Below are 16,684 nucleotides of genomic sequence, written 5' to 3'. Positions count from 1 at the left end.
TTCTAAAGCTCGTCCCCAAGTTCTATTGCCTTATTTGGCCACTTCCTTGTGTCTGACTAAAAGTCAAAGGACTAGCAATCAAAATGAATTATCTCACCACACTATCATGTCCAACCAGACTTACCAACTCATCCTAACACAGACTTCCCATTTTCCTCATTAAGAAAACCACATCTGCAGAGATACCTGCTTCTGTCTTTGTCTGATACAGAGGTCCCCTCCCCCCAACTTGTCCTCTACAGGGTAATAAATCTCCTTTGAGGTAATTTTCTCTCTGTGTGTGTTTTGTGCCAACTTTGAGGCACCCTACCTCAAGTAAACAATGGTTCTTAGGGGGATTTGAGATAGACTGTTTCTAAGACTTATGTTCCAGATTATAGTTTTGGACTGCTCACTATGGATTTTTCATTCAATACAGATGCCAAAGAACCTATGGCTTCACTCTTAATTGGATTAAGAGTTTGGTAGATATGAAGAAAGTGGACAACCATGCCTTCTTCCTGATTTTGTTGACATTGCTTTGAGTTTCTCCCCATTTAATTTGATGTAGGCTATAGGCTTGCAATAAATTTCCTTCTTCTGTTTAGGCATGTACCTTGAATCCCTAATCTCCCTAATACTTTTATGATGAAGGTGTGTTGTATTGTATCAAAGGCTTTTTCATCATCTAATGCAATGATCATGATTATTTTCCAGTTTGTTTACATGGTGGATTGTGGTGATACTTTGTTTGTACAACTGATCTTTCAAAGGGACCAATAGCCCTAACTTTAAAATGGGTTGGCCAATGGTCTTCAACAACAGTGAGACTGCAGGCCTTAGAACAACTTGTATAGGAGCAGCTAAATGCTTGGCATATTGAAGAATCAACCTGTCTTGGAATTCTCCTGTATTTATTATTAAAACAAAATGTGGAAAGTGGAGAACGTTCATACATTTAAGAGCTTCTAAGAGTCAATGGGCTCTCTAAAGTCTGGATTTTTTTTTCCTTGTTCATTACCTAAAGGATGGCCTCTTATAGTTACGGGTTTAAAAAATTGTTTCTTCATTAAGCCTTTAAAAGAAAAAAACAGAAAATTTTGCCTCCATGGCCTGTTAAGATAGATCAATGGAAGGTTCTCCCACAGGTAATGTTAAATAACTCCACCCTGTGCCAATATTTTGTATGACAGCACTGGAAATGATATACAAGCAATTTCTTCAATCTATGGATATTTTACTAGCTTACTCAAATGTAGATGTTTTTAGAAAGAATGTTTGAAGAAGTAAAGAAAAATTTGACTTCTTGTAGATTTCAAATTGCTCCTGAAAGAATACAAAGATGAAATTCTATTAATTATTTAGGATATAAAACAGGTCTACAAAATTTAGTGGTCAAAGGTATAAATAAGGAGAGATCTACTGCAGACTCTTAATGATTTTCAAAGATTGGTAGGAGACATTTTCTATCTACAGCCCACTACTGGGGTACATCATGATGAACGGAGTAATATTTAAAGCCTTATGGTGACAAGGACTTAAATAGTCCAAAAGAATTATGAGTTGAAGCTGAGAGAGAATTTGCTTTGGTGGAAAAGAAGTTACATGATGCACATGTGGATTATTCGAATCCAGAGCTTGATTGCATTCTGGTTATTTTATCCTCTAAACATTCTGCTACAGAGAAATTAATGCACTGGGAAAATATTTTCTTAGAATAGATCCTTTACCATATAAACAGAGTAGAAAAATAAAAATTTATCTGGAAAACATTTCTAAGTTGATTGTAAAGAGAAAATTGAGATTTCATCAATTAACAGCAATAGATTAAGCAGAAATTGACAAATTTGGGGCAGAAAATGAACCTTGGCAAAGAGCTTACAGTAAATTTTGGTGGGGAGGTTAATAATAAATATCACCAAAGCATGAGAATTCAATTAATAAAGAGAACTAACTGGATATACACAGTCCTAAATAATTCTAGAAAAAGGTTTCATCTAGCTTTCCATACATGAACTCAGGTCTGAGTCTCTATTAGGCAACTAGGAATTATTTTTTTGTGCTCTAGATATACTTAACAAATATTGATCTTTTAATCTATTTGAGACCTGCTGCATATGATATTAAAATGGTTAAGTTTTCTGCAGTGAACCATGATCATGCTTAATAGCAACCTTTGAAGTCTGTAAAAGGGTGATGGAGCCCCATATTAATGATTCCACCACAACTATGACAATACCACTAAGCTGCACCATCTAAAGATTGGCTTTGGATGACAAACTGCTCAGGACAATTCAAAGTGTCTAGCTAAGATGATCCAGCCTCACAGGCTACTCTAGTTAGATATTGAGACAAGTCCTGCACTTTCCTATTACACAGAGACTGGATAACAAATAATACTGCTACTTGTCCCAGTACTTCGCGATTAACCCAAAGTTTTTCTTTTCCATTACCCCCAGGCAGCAGGAAGTAATTTTCAGAAGATGATGCCCACATTCTGAAGATGGCAGTGGGTGGGTTTTGGCCGTTATGGATATTTATCATTGTTTAGGGTGTTTGGTTACGAGTTATTCTTGGTAAGGGTCAGGAAAAAAGCTAAACACAGGAGATTAGATTCAGGGTTCTTGTTTTGAAAAAAAGGGGGATATAGATATAATTGGACAAAGAGGTAGATTTTTGAATCTACTTTTTAAAAGCAACTACTTGTTTAAATGTTTTACATCGATATGGACCTTTGTATGTTGATAGAAATTGTATTTTCGTTTTATTTGAACATACTGTACATACATTTCTAATATTTTTCAAGGTATTGTACTTATATAGCTCATTTAACAATGTAATGCAAAGTTATTATTACCAACTATATGGAATAATAAGGAAATACAGATTAGTAATTAGTCACCTATTATAATTGAACTTGTAGTCACATTAGGTATGTTACCAATGTCAAACAGAGATATATTTTAGTTAGACAAGTCATATTCAAACACTTCAGAGATCTACAGAATATGGCATTTAAAATGTTTTAATAACAGGTTTTCTTTACTTTTTTGTATGATAGTGAGACATGTTAGCTCTTGGCATTACAAGTCTACTTCAGAGAAGATGATTGTCATCGAAGAAACTTCACACAGAGTTTACTTACTTGGTGGCAAAATTTAGCCATAGGCAAGAAAGTGCTCCTGCCTTAAACATTGACAATATGCTGTCCAAATTGGACCAGCAAGACACAAAAAGAAGACTGTGGAAATTTGCCTTTTAGATAGCCCTTTAGAATATTCTGCTTCACATAAAAGTCTGTCAGATATGATAAACCTGTAGCCCCAAAATGGATGCCCCAACATTGCAGAGGAACCATGGGTGATTATCCAGGTAGCCAGGTGTTTCTGTCATTTCTCATATATTTTGGAAGTTACTTGCTTGCACTTCCTGCTTAGTCAGGCAACATTATTTCCTTCTTTGGTCTCTGGTGGAGCTAAAGAGTTCATAGTTATAGTTTTTCTTGTTACCAGAGTCAGAAAAGAATTTCACTAAAGAATTGTAAAATGTATTAGGTTGAGAGACATTACAAGATAGTTTTGGTAATACAAGTTAGAATAGAAAATGAATTAGGTGCAACCTTTTGGATATGTCAAGATAGGATAGACATGGGGTATTTTCTCTGAATTTTTCAATTGCTAATGGACTATACATTATTGATATATGTATTGCCTATATATATTATATATAGTTATTATACTTTATATAGTTTTTCTTATATTAGTTATAACCTTTTTATTTTAGACAAAAATGGGAAATGTGGTGGTATTTTGTTTGTGCTCTAACAAATAAAGCTTGCCTTAGGATCAGAGGGTAGAACTAGCCAGTAGTTAACCATAGAGGTTTAGAGGTCTGTAGTGACAGATGGGAAGTGATATGGCTGGGTAGAGAGAGTAATACAAAGCAAGAAGAGACAGGAGCTCAGTACCTCTTTTTGGCTTAGAAGTTGGTAAGTTAAGGTGTAGCTGTGGCTTACCTTATGTCTGACTCTTGGATTTTATTATTAAAACCAATTAGAACTCATGCTAGAGTGGATTACATTAACTGGTTTTTTTCAAATGTTGAACCATCACTTCAGGACTGGAGTGAAGCCCAGTTAATATTGTGGATAATTTCTTCTAGGATTCAGCTTATGAGCATTTAGTTGAGTATTTTTACATCTATGTTCATAAGGGCAATTGGTGTAACTCATTTTCAGTAGACACTCTATATATAAATGACAAATAGACTAAGAGTGAAATCAGGGAATCAACACCCTTCATAGTAGCCATAAACACTATGAAATAACTTGGGGTCACCCTAACCAAGTATGTGAAAGATTTGTAACACAACACTTCAAGTCTTTGAAGACAGAAACTGAAGAAGATATCAGCAGATGGAAAGATCTCCATTATCATGATTCAGGAAAATAACATAGCAAAAATGGCTGTCCTACCAAAAGCAATCTTGAGTCCATGCACTCACCATCAAAATTCCAATACAGGTATAACAGACCTTGAAAAGACAATATCCAGTTTCATATGGAAAAACAAAAACCAAGGGTAGGTAAGTAAAACAATCCTGAACAATAACTTCTGGAGGTATCATGATCCCTGAATTGAATCTGTACTATGGAGCTATAGCAATAAAAAACCATGGCATTAGCATAAAAACAGACACATTGATCAATGGAATCAAATCAGAGACCCAGACATAAATCCACACATCTATGAATACTGAATTTTTATTTGAAATAAAAGCCAGAAATATGCAATGGATAAAAAAAACATTTTCAACAAATGGTGTTGGTCTAACTGGATGTTTGCATTCAGAAGTATGAAAAGAGATCTATAGTTATTCACAGGTTGGATAGGCCAGAGACCTAGGATAAGACTAAATATGACTGACCAAAAATAAGTAAATAAGTAAATAAATAAATGGCAGCAGAACGATTTCTAATGATGTTCTGTCATGGTCATAGATGAGAGCCTAGCCCTAAGAGTTGCAACTGATGGGAATATACGCAGAGATCCACAACTAAACATTAGGTGGAGCTCATGGAACCTTGTGGAAGAAGAGGGGAGGACTGGAGGAGCCACAGTGGTCAAGGACACCACAAAAACACAGTCCATGGAATCAACTAAAGAAAGCTCATAGGGCTCACAGAGACTGAAGTAACAATCATGGACCCTGTATGGGTCTGAGCTAGTTCCTCTGCATATATCTTACAGTTTTGTAGCTTGGTGTTCTTGTGTGACTCTGAACAGTTGGAGTGGGTGGTATCTCTCACTCTTTTACCTACTTTTGGGACCCTTTTCCTACTACTGGGTTGCCTCATCCAGCCTTGATATGAAGGTTTGGGCCTAGTTTGATTGAATCTTGTTATGCTACATTTGCTTGATATCCCTGGGATGCTCTCTTTTTTTGAATGGAAATGGAGGAGCAGTGGATCCATAGGAGAGGTGATGTGAGGTTGGCACTAGGTGGAACGGTGGGAAGAGAGGCTGCAATCAGGATGTGTTATATGAGAGAAGAAGAAATAAAAAGAAAAAATATCAAGGGTTTAATGAATACTGTTGCCTACATAGAAATTATATGCTGGGCTCACAGCCTGCATTCCTTTCCCAGTTAGACAATTGAAGCAGTCTTATTTCAGGTTTAGCTTTCCAGCTTCAGTAGCATTCTCGGCAAGCAGTGTTCAAAATTATCTAAAAAAAGAAACCTGCAGAAACATTCCCTGAAATTTGATAGATCATTAGTCATCAAAACTCAGCTGAAGGATATGGGCACATTAGTTCCTATTCCAAAGTTCCCCTGCAAGTCACTTATGTGAATTTTGGAATAAAGAGTATCTTTTATTCAGTTAAAAATGAAAGTCATGTTTTTCCATGATTAACAACTAGTTTTCAGTGGTCAATAGAAGGCATTTACAGTATGTTAGTTAGTTTTATCTACATAATTCCCTTTTACATACAAGAAAATGAAGGTTTAGAGAAGTTTAGAATATCAGATAACTCTCTTCCCATAGTACAACATGCTTAACTACATGTATTTAGATTACTTAACCCTCTGACAGGATCATTTGAAAACTGATTTGAAATTCAAACCACAATACAAAGCATATATTCAACATTTTAAAAAACAATGTAAGATCACAAAGAAGAAAAAAATAGTAATGTAGAAGAACTGAGATGCATACATTGTCATTATTATTGATCTTGTTGGGAGATTTTGCTGTAGGGCCGGACTTAAGTAAACCCATAGGGTAAGTCTGGTATGGACTATATCAAATAGCTTTTAACACATACGGTAGTCACAGTATCAAATATGTGAGACCTTGTGACTATGAGATATTCCGAGCACTGTGAAGTTTACAAAGGTATAGATTCCCTGAGAACATTCTACATCTGCTGAAACCTATCCTCCAAGAAAATGGTTCAAATATGAACATTTTTCAAATGTTATCAATGAGACTCGTGCTTAGCTTAAAAGGAGGCAATGCCTCAGTATAATTTACCACATTCAAACGTCTCCTTATGCATCAATCTTCTATGTATACAGGATGACAAGAGATCAATTCTAGTCTTTATCTCATTGAAAACAATTTCAAAGTATAATTATAACATGCTTAGACAGGTGATGAGCCAACCCAACACAGGAAAATTCTGAGTTTATAATTAGTTGCTCACAGTCATTCTTGCATTCTAACCCATTCCAGCTCATCAGCTGAAACTTCAAGTTAACTGTAGATTCATGTTCTGATGCTGTGTGATCCTGCTGATTCTGATTCTGCTGACCCTTCCTCCAGACAGGAGCATGGTATCCATATGCCTGACTGACCACCCTCCTTCCTCTGCTAACCAAAACTTTTTAAATTCTTGGTTTCCAAGTTCAGAGAATAATGCATGTTTTCCATTTCCAGAGTAGCTAAGAACTGTATCTTCACCTGGACAAGCCTGCTCTGGATCAGATAGCCCTGCCTCTCCCTTAAAGACATTAGAGCAAGCTCAGTGTCACTTTAATAGAAAATAGGAGAGTGAATACTCAAGCTGCCTATGTTATACTTGCATTTGCATATTTTTCAGTTTATGTAAGATATAGACACTTCAAATCAGGAGGCATAATTGTCCTACTAATATTGATGGAGTAGAGGTAGACTTGTGTTTTTTGTTTCAAATGCAGGTAGAATGGTCTATAGATCTTCAGTTGGAGATGATATTTAGCTCAAAATGAAAGAAAGTTTATTTTTGGTAGGTATTTGACTTCAGCATTTTAAAAAGTGTATTATATAAAAAGAAAAATATGATTGTTGGAACATGGTCCAGGAATGGAATCATGTGAGAATTCTGAGTATTTCAGAGAACACTCCAAGGAAACAAGCCAAGAATCTTCTGACCTCAGTTTTGTCAAAACACAGAATTGTTCTTGGAATAAGTTTATTTGTGTGTGTAGCAAATAGGAGTGAATTAACTTCACATTACTCATTATTGCTTGCTTTTGTTATTCAATTAAATGTTTAAACTATCCTTTATATGACTCTATGGAGAAACATACTTTTGTGATAAGCAAATTGTCCTTGCGATTGCATAAAACTTGAATTCATGAGGAGACTCATATGACCTTCCTTAACCCTCAGAGTAAAAATTATATGGGACTCTGAATAAAGCTGGTTATATCAGGAGATTTTAGTCCACCTCATCAAATCAGCTCCATTCCCTAAAAGGTGATGCAGAATGTTCTCATTGGATTTTATAAATCAGTCATTTGATGATCACGGTAATAGCATGGGACCAATTCATAAGCAAAGGATGAGGTCTGGAGGGAGTATGGAGGAATGGGCTGTTACAGGGGTGATGTGTGACTGGCTTCAAAATCTGCCTAACATTGAAGGTTTAGTAGCAGATTGGTGAGGAAATGAAAGAATGTTTCTTGGAAGATAGTAAAAAAGACAGTATGGGACACATCAGGTACTCAGAGAGGAAAATAACTGGGCATACAGCTTTCTGTAGTGCTAGGAGCACAGTTTAAGTGGGCCATGAGTTCATATTTCCTGAATGTTCATGACTTTCCCTAGTGACATATAGTCACCACAGTGCAGGAACACTATGAGTACCCAAAGTCAAATAGCTGTAGGGAATCAACAATGAGGACTGTTGGAATGGCATATGAAAAGAAAATGAGGAAATGGATGTTCAGAAAATACTGGGCTCCAAACAAGCTTTAGATGTGGTTCCAGAGGGAAGACAAATAAGAAGACTGGAAAGAAAGTAGATACATAAACAAGATACTAGAATTAGTAGTTTCCAACAAGGAAAACTTAGGGGAGAGGGGCAAATTCTCTTCTTCTAAAAATTTTGTTTTAGCATTTTTTAATTTGTGTTTTCCAGGGTAAATATGTTTCACAGAGGGCAACTTGCAGGAGTTGGTTCCTCTTTTTCCATCATGTGGGTTCCAAGGCTCAAACTCGTGTATCAGGTCCCCAGGCTCACAGGCAAGCAGCTTTACCCAGTTGAGATATCTCATGAGTCTAAAAGGTCTTCTGTTCTTTGGAACACATAACAGGTTACCTCTGCCAATACTCTAAAGCATGGCAAATAAGAATGACTCTTTCTTAGATCCTGAATTCATCTCTGATTTAAATGAAAGTGAGAAGAAATAAATAAATAAATAAATAAATAAATAAATAAATAAATAAACAAACCAAAGTAAGGGGCAGCTGGAAGACTTTCATTGGTGTGACTTAGTTGTGCATTGCAGGGTTCATAGGAACATTTTGATACAAGTGCCTTTTGTATTTTGACCAGACTCCCAGTATCACTGTGTCTCCATCCTTTTTTCTCTTCTTCACCTCCTTTTAGATCTTCAGTCCCCTATATAGTTTTATTTCTGCTTTCATACCATATGTGTGTTCACAATATTATCATCTATATATATTAAAGGATCCACAAATAATAGAAAATGATGTATTTGCCTTCCTGAATTTGACTTCAGATCATAAGAGCAAAGAATCACATCCAATCAACATGGATAATGAGCCTCTCTTGAAGATATGGTGATATCAGCCCCTCATTTTTTGTTGGCATTTGATTTTTCCCCACACTGCCTCTGTCCATAGGAGTAAAATATTTCCTTCATCAATTGTCATGAGGCACAAACTCAGAGAAGACCAAAGGATGGCTCAGTCTCAGCTTTATATCCAAGATTTTCTCAGTTTAGCAACCAAATGAACAGCAAAGAAGTAATTTAATTAGAGTGCTACGAATTACTTGTGGGCTACAAGAGCTAGTTCCAGGACAGAGAAACCCTGTCTTGAAAAACAACAACAAAAAGAATTACGTGGGCAGCCAGGAGTTGGTGGCACAGGCCTTTAATTCCAGCACTTGGGAGGCAGAGGCAAGCAGATCTCTGTGAGTTCGAGGCCAGCCTTGTCTACAGAGATATGCGGGCAAACTGGTATGAAATAAAATACATGATAAGTTCCAATTTTAGTGATAAAAAAGAGAAAATTATTGTACAAATTTCTATATGAAATCTGGGCTCAAAATCAATGCTTTTATATGTCACAATGCAGAATGCACACTAGGGTCAAGTACTTGCATGATTCTGGAAGTATGTACTTTCAACTGTTAACAAACCACAGAAGTTATCCTTTATGAAATTCCATGCTAGACTCTCTAGCATAAAAAGGAAGGGAACCAGGTAAGGCCTTCTTTTTAGTCACAGCCTGGTGGCAAAGTTCCACATAAACGCTGAGATGTTTTCAAACATACAAGCAACATCACCCACATAAAATACACAACAGATTACCACTGATGACATATGCTTTCACAGGTTGCAACTATTTTGAACCTCTAAGTATCTCAATCCCACACATACTTGAAAGTCAAAATGGTAATTATATTTTCATAGATATGTAAAAAATGTCAAAACTCTGCCAGAATTTCTGCAGTGTTTGGCTTTTGAGTAACCTCACTATAATTTTATTTGCAACCTAAAGTCTTTCATGGAGAGGTTTAGGGTAACCTGTTGAGTCACTTCTACTGTGTGTTTTCACTTGACCTGTGCTAGTTTGTTCTGTACCTCAAGACTGATATGTTATTCTTTTCAAAAATAGATAGATGTATTTATTATGTATACAGTTTCCGCCTGTATCCTGAAAGTCAGAAGAGGGCACCAGATCCCATTATAGACAGTTGTGAGCCACTATGTGGTTGCTGGGAATTGAACTCAGGACCTCTGGAAGAGCTGCCAGTGCTATCACCATCTCCCAAACCTCCTATAACTATTCCTTCCCAGCTTCATGTACCCTCTTTGTATAGCTTACAGGGTCCACTGAGTGTTCACAGGCATTGGACCATCTATTGGAGCATGGGTAGCCTCTAAGTTAAGAATCTCTAAAAGAAACTGACATTGCCTCATGCAACAACTATCACTTGCCAATAAATCTTTGAGTAGTTGTAGGATTTCATTAGGTTTTCTCCTAACTTGCTGGAATTTGGACTGACCTGATCTTGTGCACATACTATATTTGCAGCTTCTGTGAGTTTGTATGTGCAATTGCATTATTACATCCAGCTAATACTATTTAGCTACAGATGTCTACTACCTCTGGCTCTTAAAATCTTCCCACTTTCTTTTTTGGGTCTCAATTCTTCAAATCTTTAAAAAAAAACTTCAATTTCTCTCCACCTGTTTTCTATAGTACAGCTTAGCTCTACCATCTGTCCCTATTAGATCTCTCCAAAGGAAGGGAAGAAGAAAGCAAAAATTGCCATTAAAAAGATGGTAATATAAATTCTTTCTTTTCTTTCTATCCTAGATGCTAAGGTCTGAATGTGTACTCAGTCTATGCACACATGTATTAAAATGTTAAAACCACAAAAGTGACTGAGAGGTGGAACTGGAGAATAGTGATTAGGCCTTGGGGGTTTTGACATCCTTATGATAGAGGCTCAAGGAAGTTTTTCCTCCTCCAACCTGTGATGACCCAGGGAGAAGTCACAATCTTTGAATAATAAAATAAGTCCTCATCAGATAGAAAACCTACTGGTAAAATGATACTGAATTTTGGGGGTACTGGAACTATAAAAAACAAATATATGGTGTTTATACACTATCTAGTACATGAATTTTTTACAGCAATCTGAACTGAAAAATTCCTCAAATACTCACTGCTAATCAAATACTTACATTTCTTCAGACATTTATCTAATGATTAGCAAACCATTTAAAACATTTGGCAAGATAATACAAAAGTATATCATTGCCCTGGACCTTTCGTGTACACAATAAGGGATTCTGTTCTTATTTTTTAAGCTTTAAAAACCATCCATTTTTTGTTTAGACTAAACTAAGACTGGATAATGAGGAACTAGGACCTGTAAATAAAATTTATATAATAGTTTTACTTAAAAACTTGATGGTTAATCTTGCCAAGAACATGAAATAAACAAAATGAATGACTTTTCTTATCTCCTTCCAGCTTATAATATTTCAGAAGAATTAATAAATTAATACATAAATTAAGACCGCTCTTTATTACATGGAAAGAAATAAGGTATTACACATCAAGGATAATACTTTCTGACACTAGACTAACAACATGAGGGATCTTCATTCATACTATTTTTTGAACTATAACAACAGTTCTGAGAAGATTGTATTCTTAAACAAAAGGAACATATTTTATGTATAGATAAACTGTTTTTGAAAAAACTTGTTGAATGACAATATAAACGGCTTTATAAAGCATTTGGGGCAGCAAAATTTTATATAATTTCCTGTTTCAGAAAATTAGAGTCCCTGACATGTCTTCAGCAATGAGATAAGGAAACCACAGAGGCAGTCTGTGTAGACAAAGCTATGGGCATCATCATGTGATATAGCAGCAACCAAGCTGTCTGTGACAGAAAGGGTTGACTAATAAGGTGGAGAGAAGTTAACATGGATGGTCACCAGGCTGTAAGAACAGACTAAAATTAAAGAATACAGATAATGATATAAAATAGAAAGAACCATTTCAAAGAGCATGCTGGCTTCCACAAGCTATCCTGAGACCAGCCTAAGGAATATAGTAGAGAAACTAGCAGTAAAGAAGACCATGACAGAAGTAGGTGTAAAGCTCATCCATGAACATCTCCACCCACTTTTCTTCCTCCTGAGTGACTGTTTTGCCTTTAGTTTTACAGCAATCCCATGGGATCCTGAGGCGATTCTCAACAACAACAAAATATGGTCTGTGTGAACTACCTGGTATCACATTGCAATTCTAATCTTAAAGAGAAGCAGATATCCTAACATTCCATAAAATGGGCCAGTCATTACTATCTGTAGGTGAACTCTGACTTAAATCCAGGGTGTCTGGCAACAGCTGTATAGCATGACTCAAAATAAAACTGGTTTCTATGTCTCCCAAATAGTCACATAAAGATTCTAAGGAGCACTCATGCTCAGGTTTTACATTTAGGCTTTACCAAGTTCTTTGTGCATTGAGACGTTATGTAACCACCCCCAAGGAATGTGTAACTGGTTAATTTTCCTCCTCTTCAACATATTCACTTTGTGTCATTTATAAGTGGAGTCGTGGGAAATGAAAAATATTCAAGTACAAAATGCTTTCTAGAGTGAAAAGAAAATTAAATCATAGTATATTAGAAGGAGGTGGATGTGCCTTACTATGGGTAGTATATTATAGGTAATTTATTTTGCACACTAAGGTAAGTACTCCCATGTACTTAGGATCGTCAAGGTTAAAAATGACAAGTCCTTCATTCACACTTGACAGGGTGTATACAGGCCTCAGATTCTGGGAAGCTGACTCTCACTTCACTGAAAGCTTTCCTCTTGTACTTAATTTAATAGCAGTTTGCAAGTTTTAACACCTTCAACTCCTTATGAAATCACAAATGTAAATATTTTTCCAGGTTAAGGACTGAAAAAATGTGCTTTCTTATTTGATTTAGGTGCTGCTGAAATTCCATAAAACATCAGAACACACAGTCTGTTTGGATTTATTTCAGTAACTTTAGCATCATGACAGGCTCTCAGAGAACTTTACAGATTTTTATAAGACAGAAGACTGTGCACAGCCCATGACAAAAATCTACAGAAAAACCTATTTATGTGGTGTTTGATGAAACATTTTAGAAAGGATGAAACTTCAATTTCAAGATCAAAGGCATGAGTGTTACATTAGCCTGTCTATTGATTTTTAAAAGAGTAACAATATAATAAAATTTTATAAAATTACATTATCTACTTCATTACTTGTCTTTCTGGAAATAGAATCATAACATGATGAGGGTAGAGATTGAATTCTAGTTATACCATGAAAATGCTATTCTTGCAATTCTTAGTGAATTTAGTAACCTCTAAACCCTAAAACTCCTGTAGGTCAACAGCTTTCTTCACATTAAGCAAGCACAACCAAGGTCCCACCCATTAGGAGACTAAGGAAATTACAAAAAATACCATCCAGAAACTTGGCTCTCTTCAGTCATTCTACAGAGTCGGCTACATAGGACTTCTGTTTGACTTCCTCATTCTTTCCCTTTCCTTCTCTCCAAGGAGAACCCTCTGAATCTGTCTAGTTACTGTAATTGAGAGTTGGAAAGAAGTATGAAGAGAAAGAAAACAACAGGAGATGCAAAGAGACAGAGCTGGAGGAGTTTTATAGGAAAAAAATTATTATCAAAAGCTTTGAAGCAAAATGAGACAGACACCTCAGTGTGGGAAGGTGGGGTGTGGGAGAAATAACTGATAAAACTGTGAGATACTTTGAGAAATTACATATTTTCCTTTCAAGGAACTAAAACATTCTGTATAGATCTTGAGTTATTTTGAAATATACATGATTATATTACATATTTGATCCTTAATGATTTAGGAGTGAGATATGCAGGCCACTCATGTCGTGTGTGTGCATGTGTGTGTGTTTCTATGTGTACATAAAAATGCATGTATACATATATACATACACATATATATTTAAGGTGTATAAAGTATTGCACAGTAGCATGAGGATCCATACATGACACAGATTGCTGTTACTTGCAGTTACAATGTGATAGTCAGTTCAGGAAAGCATCATGCCATAGCTACCCCAAGGAAAATCCCAAAAGAAGATAACTCGAATCCTAGTCATATATTATCTTTATTATTTTTAATTTTTTAAAAACTTTTCATAGCAATCCCAGTTCCACTTCTCTCTTCTTCTCCAGCCCTCCCGATCTCATCTCCATCTTCTCATCAGAGGTGGTAAGGCCTTCCTTGGGGAGTCAACAAAGTCTGGAATACCAAGGTGAGGCAGCACCAAGTCCCTCTAGCCTGTATCACAGCTGACCAAAGTATCCTGCCATAGGGAATGGGCTTCAAAAAGCCAATTCATGCACCCGGGATAGGTACTCATCCCACCGCCAGACTCCTTCCCACCCCCACCAATAGATCAAACCACATAACCATAACACACATTCAGAGGGCCTAGTTCAGTGTCATGCAGGTTCCTCAGCTGTCAGTTCAGAGTCTGTAAACTCCCATTAACTTGGGTCAGCTTTTTTTTCCTCTTAATCATGATCCTGATCCCTCCTTGCTCATATGATCCCTCCTCCTTTTCTTCAACTGAAATCTAGGAGCTCAGCCCAGTGATTGGCTGAAGAACACTTCTGCTTCCACTCATTACTGGATATAGGTTTTATGATAACAATTATGGTAGTCACTAATCTGATTATAAGGGAAGGCCAGTTCAGGCACCCTCTTCACTATTGCTAGAAGTCTTAACTGGGAACCCTAAGAGAGACATACATGTAGGGCCCCATAAAGGGGAAATAGTTAAGATCTCCTTGGAGGGAGGATAGAAGGTAGAGATGGAGGATAGGAATATAGGGATTTAAGATAGCCAAGTTAGAGGAGGGGTAAAGAGGGAGAACAATGAAAGAGATGTCTTCGTAGAAGCAGCCATTATGAGTTAGGAAGAAACTTGGTGCTACTGACATTCCCAGGAATCCACAAGGATGACTCCAATCATGTATTATCTTACACTGCCCACCAAATATTTCATCCCATGGGAATTTATTCTATGAAAGTTATGCAGGAAGGAATAAATTATAATCATGAGCTTACAGAGGCCAAACTGGGCCTACAAACTTTTCAAATGAATAAAGTTAATGGCAACATCATCATCACCAGTTGATCCTAAATATGTAACTACATTCTGGATTTCTTCATATGTTAGCAAAATGTTTTCCAAAAAATATATTAATACTATATATACATATAGATTTTAAAAGTCAGGATCATGAATCAAATCTCAGGAATACACATGCTAGTATTTATAACATTGAAGCACAAATTTTCAATGGCATTTCAAGTGTATAGCAATTACAGAACATTTAAAATCACATCTGGCTGTAATTAACCATGTTTTAAAAAATCTACAATGTGTCAAACATTAGCAACTCTCATCACAGAATACAAATGAAATGAAGTAGTCTATAACAGGGTCATCATGAGAAGTTAAAAGCTAATGGGCTCTTACTGTGAAAGGGTTTAGATCAGGCCAGTCAAAGGGAAAGAAAGCATTCTGTTTTAATAAAACATTGTTTGACACATTAATGTAAATCAGTATTTGATCTTACTTATGCATGTGTACAAACATGCATAGATATACATGCCCATGCATGCCCTTGCGAATGCTCATGCACACACACACACATAATTCCACCATCAAGATCAGAGGGACTTAAAACTACACTCAGGCTTATCAACTAAGCATCAATTTCTTCTGATTTATAACACTCATCTTAGGACAAGATCTGATGAATACATTCTGAAATACATTCTCAGAAAGGAAAGCAGAATCTAGCATTTAGCTATACTAAAAATACACATTGTCTATTCAGCACATCATACTGATCTGATTCTAAGGTATTTATATCAATTTTAAGTATTATTTCTAGAAATCATGTGGATTCAGCAAATCATAGACATTGAGATAGCTTCACTGAACTGCAGTCAACATGAACACTTTTCATCAGCTCTGTTCACCAGTATAGAGATGTGAGGTGTAGCAAGAGAGGCTGTATATATTACATAGTGTCAGCATGTCATCTGCCCGAAAAGCCATTCATAGAAAGATGTTATTATCTCAGGAGAATGAATCTAGGAACATGAGGCCCACATATCAGAGGAAAATGCAAGCACTGCTTTTGCCGTGGCTTCAACAGCTGTGCCTCACTTCTTTCTGGGAACTATGTACTATTCTATCTAACAATGGGAAAGGAAAAGACCGTGTAATGTGACATCTGATACAAAAATAGAGAATGTTAACACAGAGGCTATAATTTAATTTCTCTAGGGAGTGCCCCCCCCATATACACCAGAGGCCCTAGGATCCATCATAATGAGATATATCTGACTAGTGGAGCATGACAAGCCATCTCTTTAGAAGTCAGTGGAGACATAGTGTTTCTTTGCTGAGGGGAAAACATCAACTAAGAAGGCTCTGACAAGTGAGAAGCTGAGCTGTGGGACAGACAATTTGTATAGCTTCCATGTTCATAATGCTGGCTATTTAGTAAATAGAAGGGTGGTGGCCACATTATACATAGTATCTATACTATCTATGAAACAAGGAAAACCTTTCTTCTAGCCCCTCCATTATCAGTGCTGCAGGGAAGGCTTAGTATAGTTC

The 16,684-nt window shown here is 36.4% G+C and overlaps 1 protein-coding gene across 3 annotated transcripts in view; it reads right to left on the bottom strand.

Annotated features, from left to right (window-relative positions):
• Nucleotides 1–16,684, bottom strand: part of Fgf14 (fibroblast growth factor 14) — a 591,037-nt gene that overhangs the window by 297,943 nt on the left and 276,410 nt on the right. The window lies entirely within an intron of this gene.

Source organism: Mesocricetus auratus, unplaced genomic scaffold, assembly GCF_017639785.1.
Source record: "Mesocricetus auratus isolate SY011 unplaced genomic scaffold, BCM_Maur_2.0 Super-Scaffold_2245, whole genome shotgun sequence".
NCBI lineage: Eukaryota > Metazoa > Chordata > Mammalia > Rodentia > Cricetidae > Mesocricetus > Mesocricetus auratus.
This window is presented reverse-complemented; position numbering and strand designations above follow the sequence as displayed.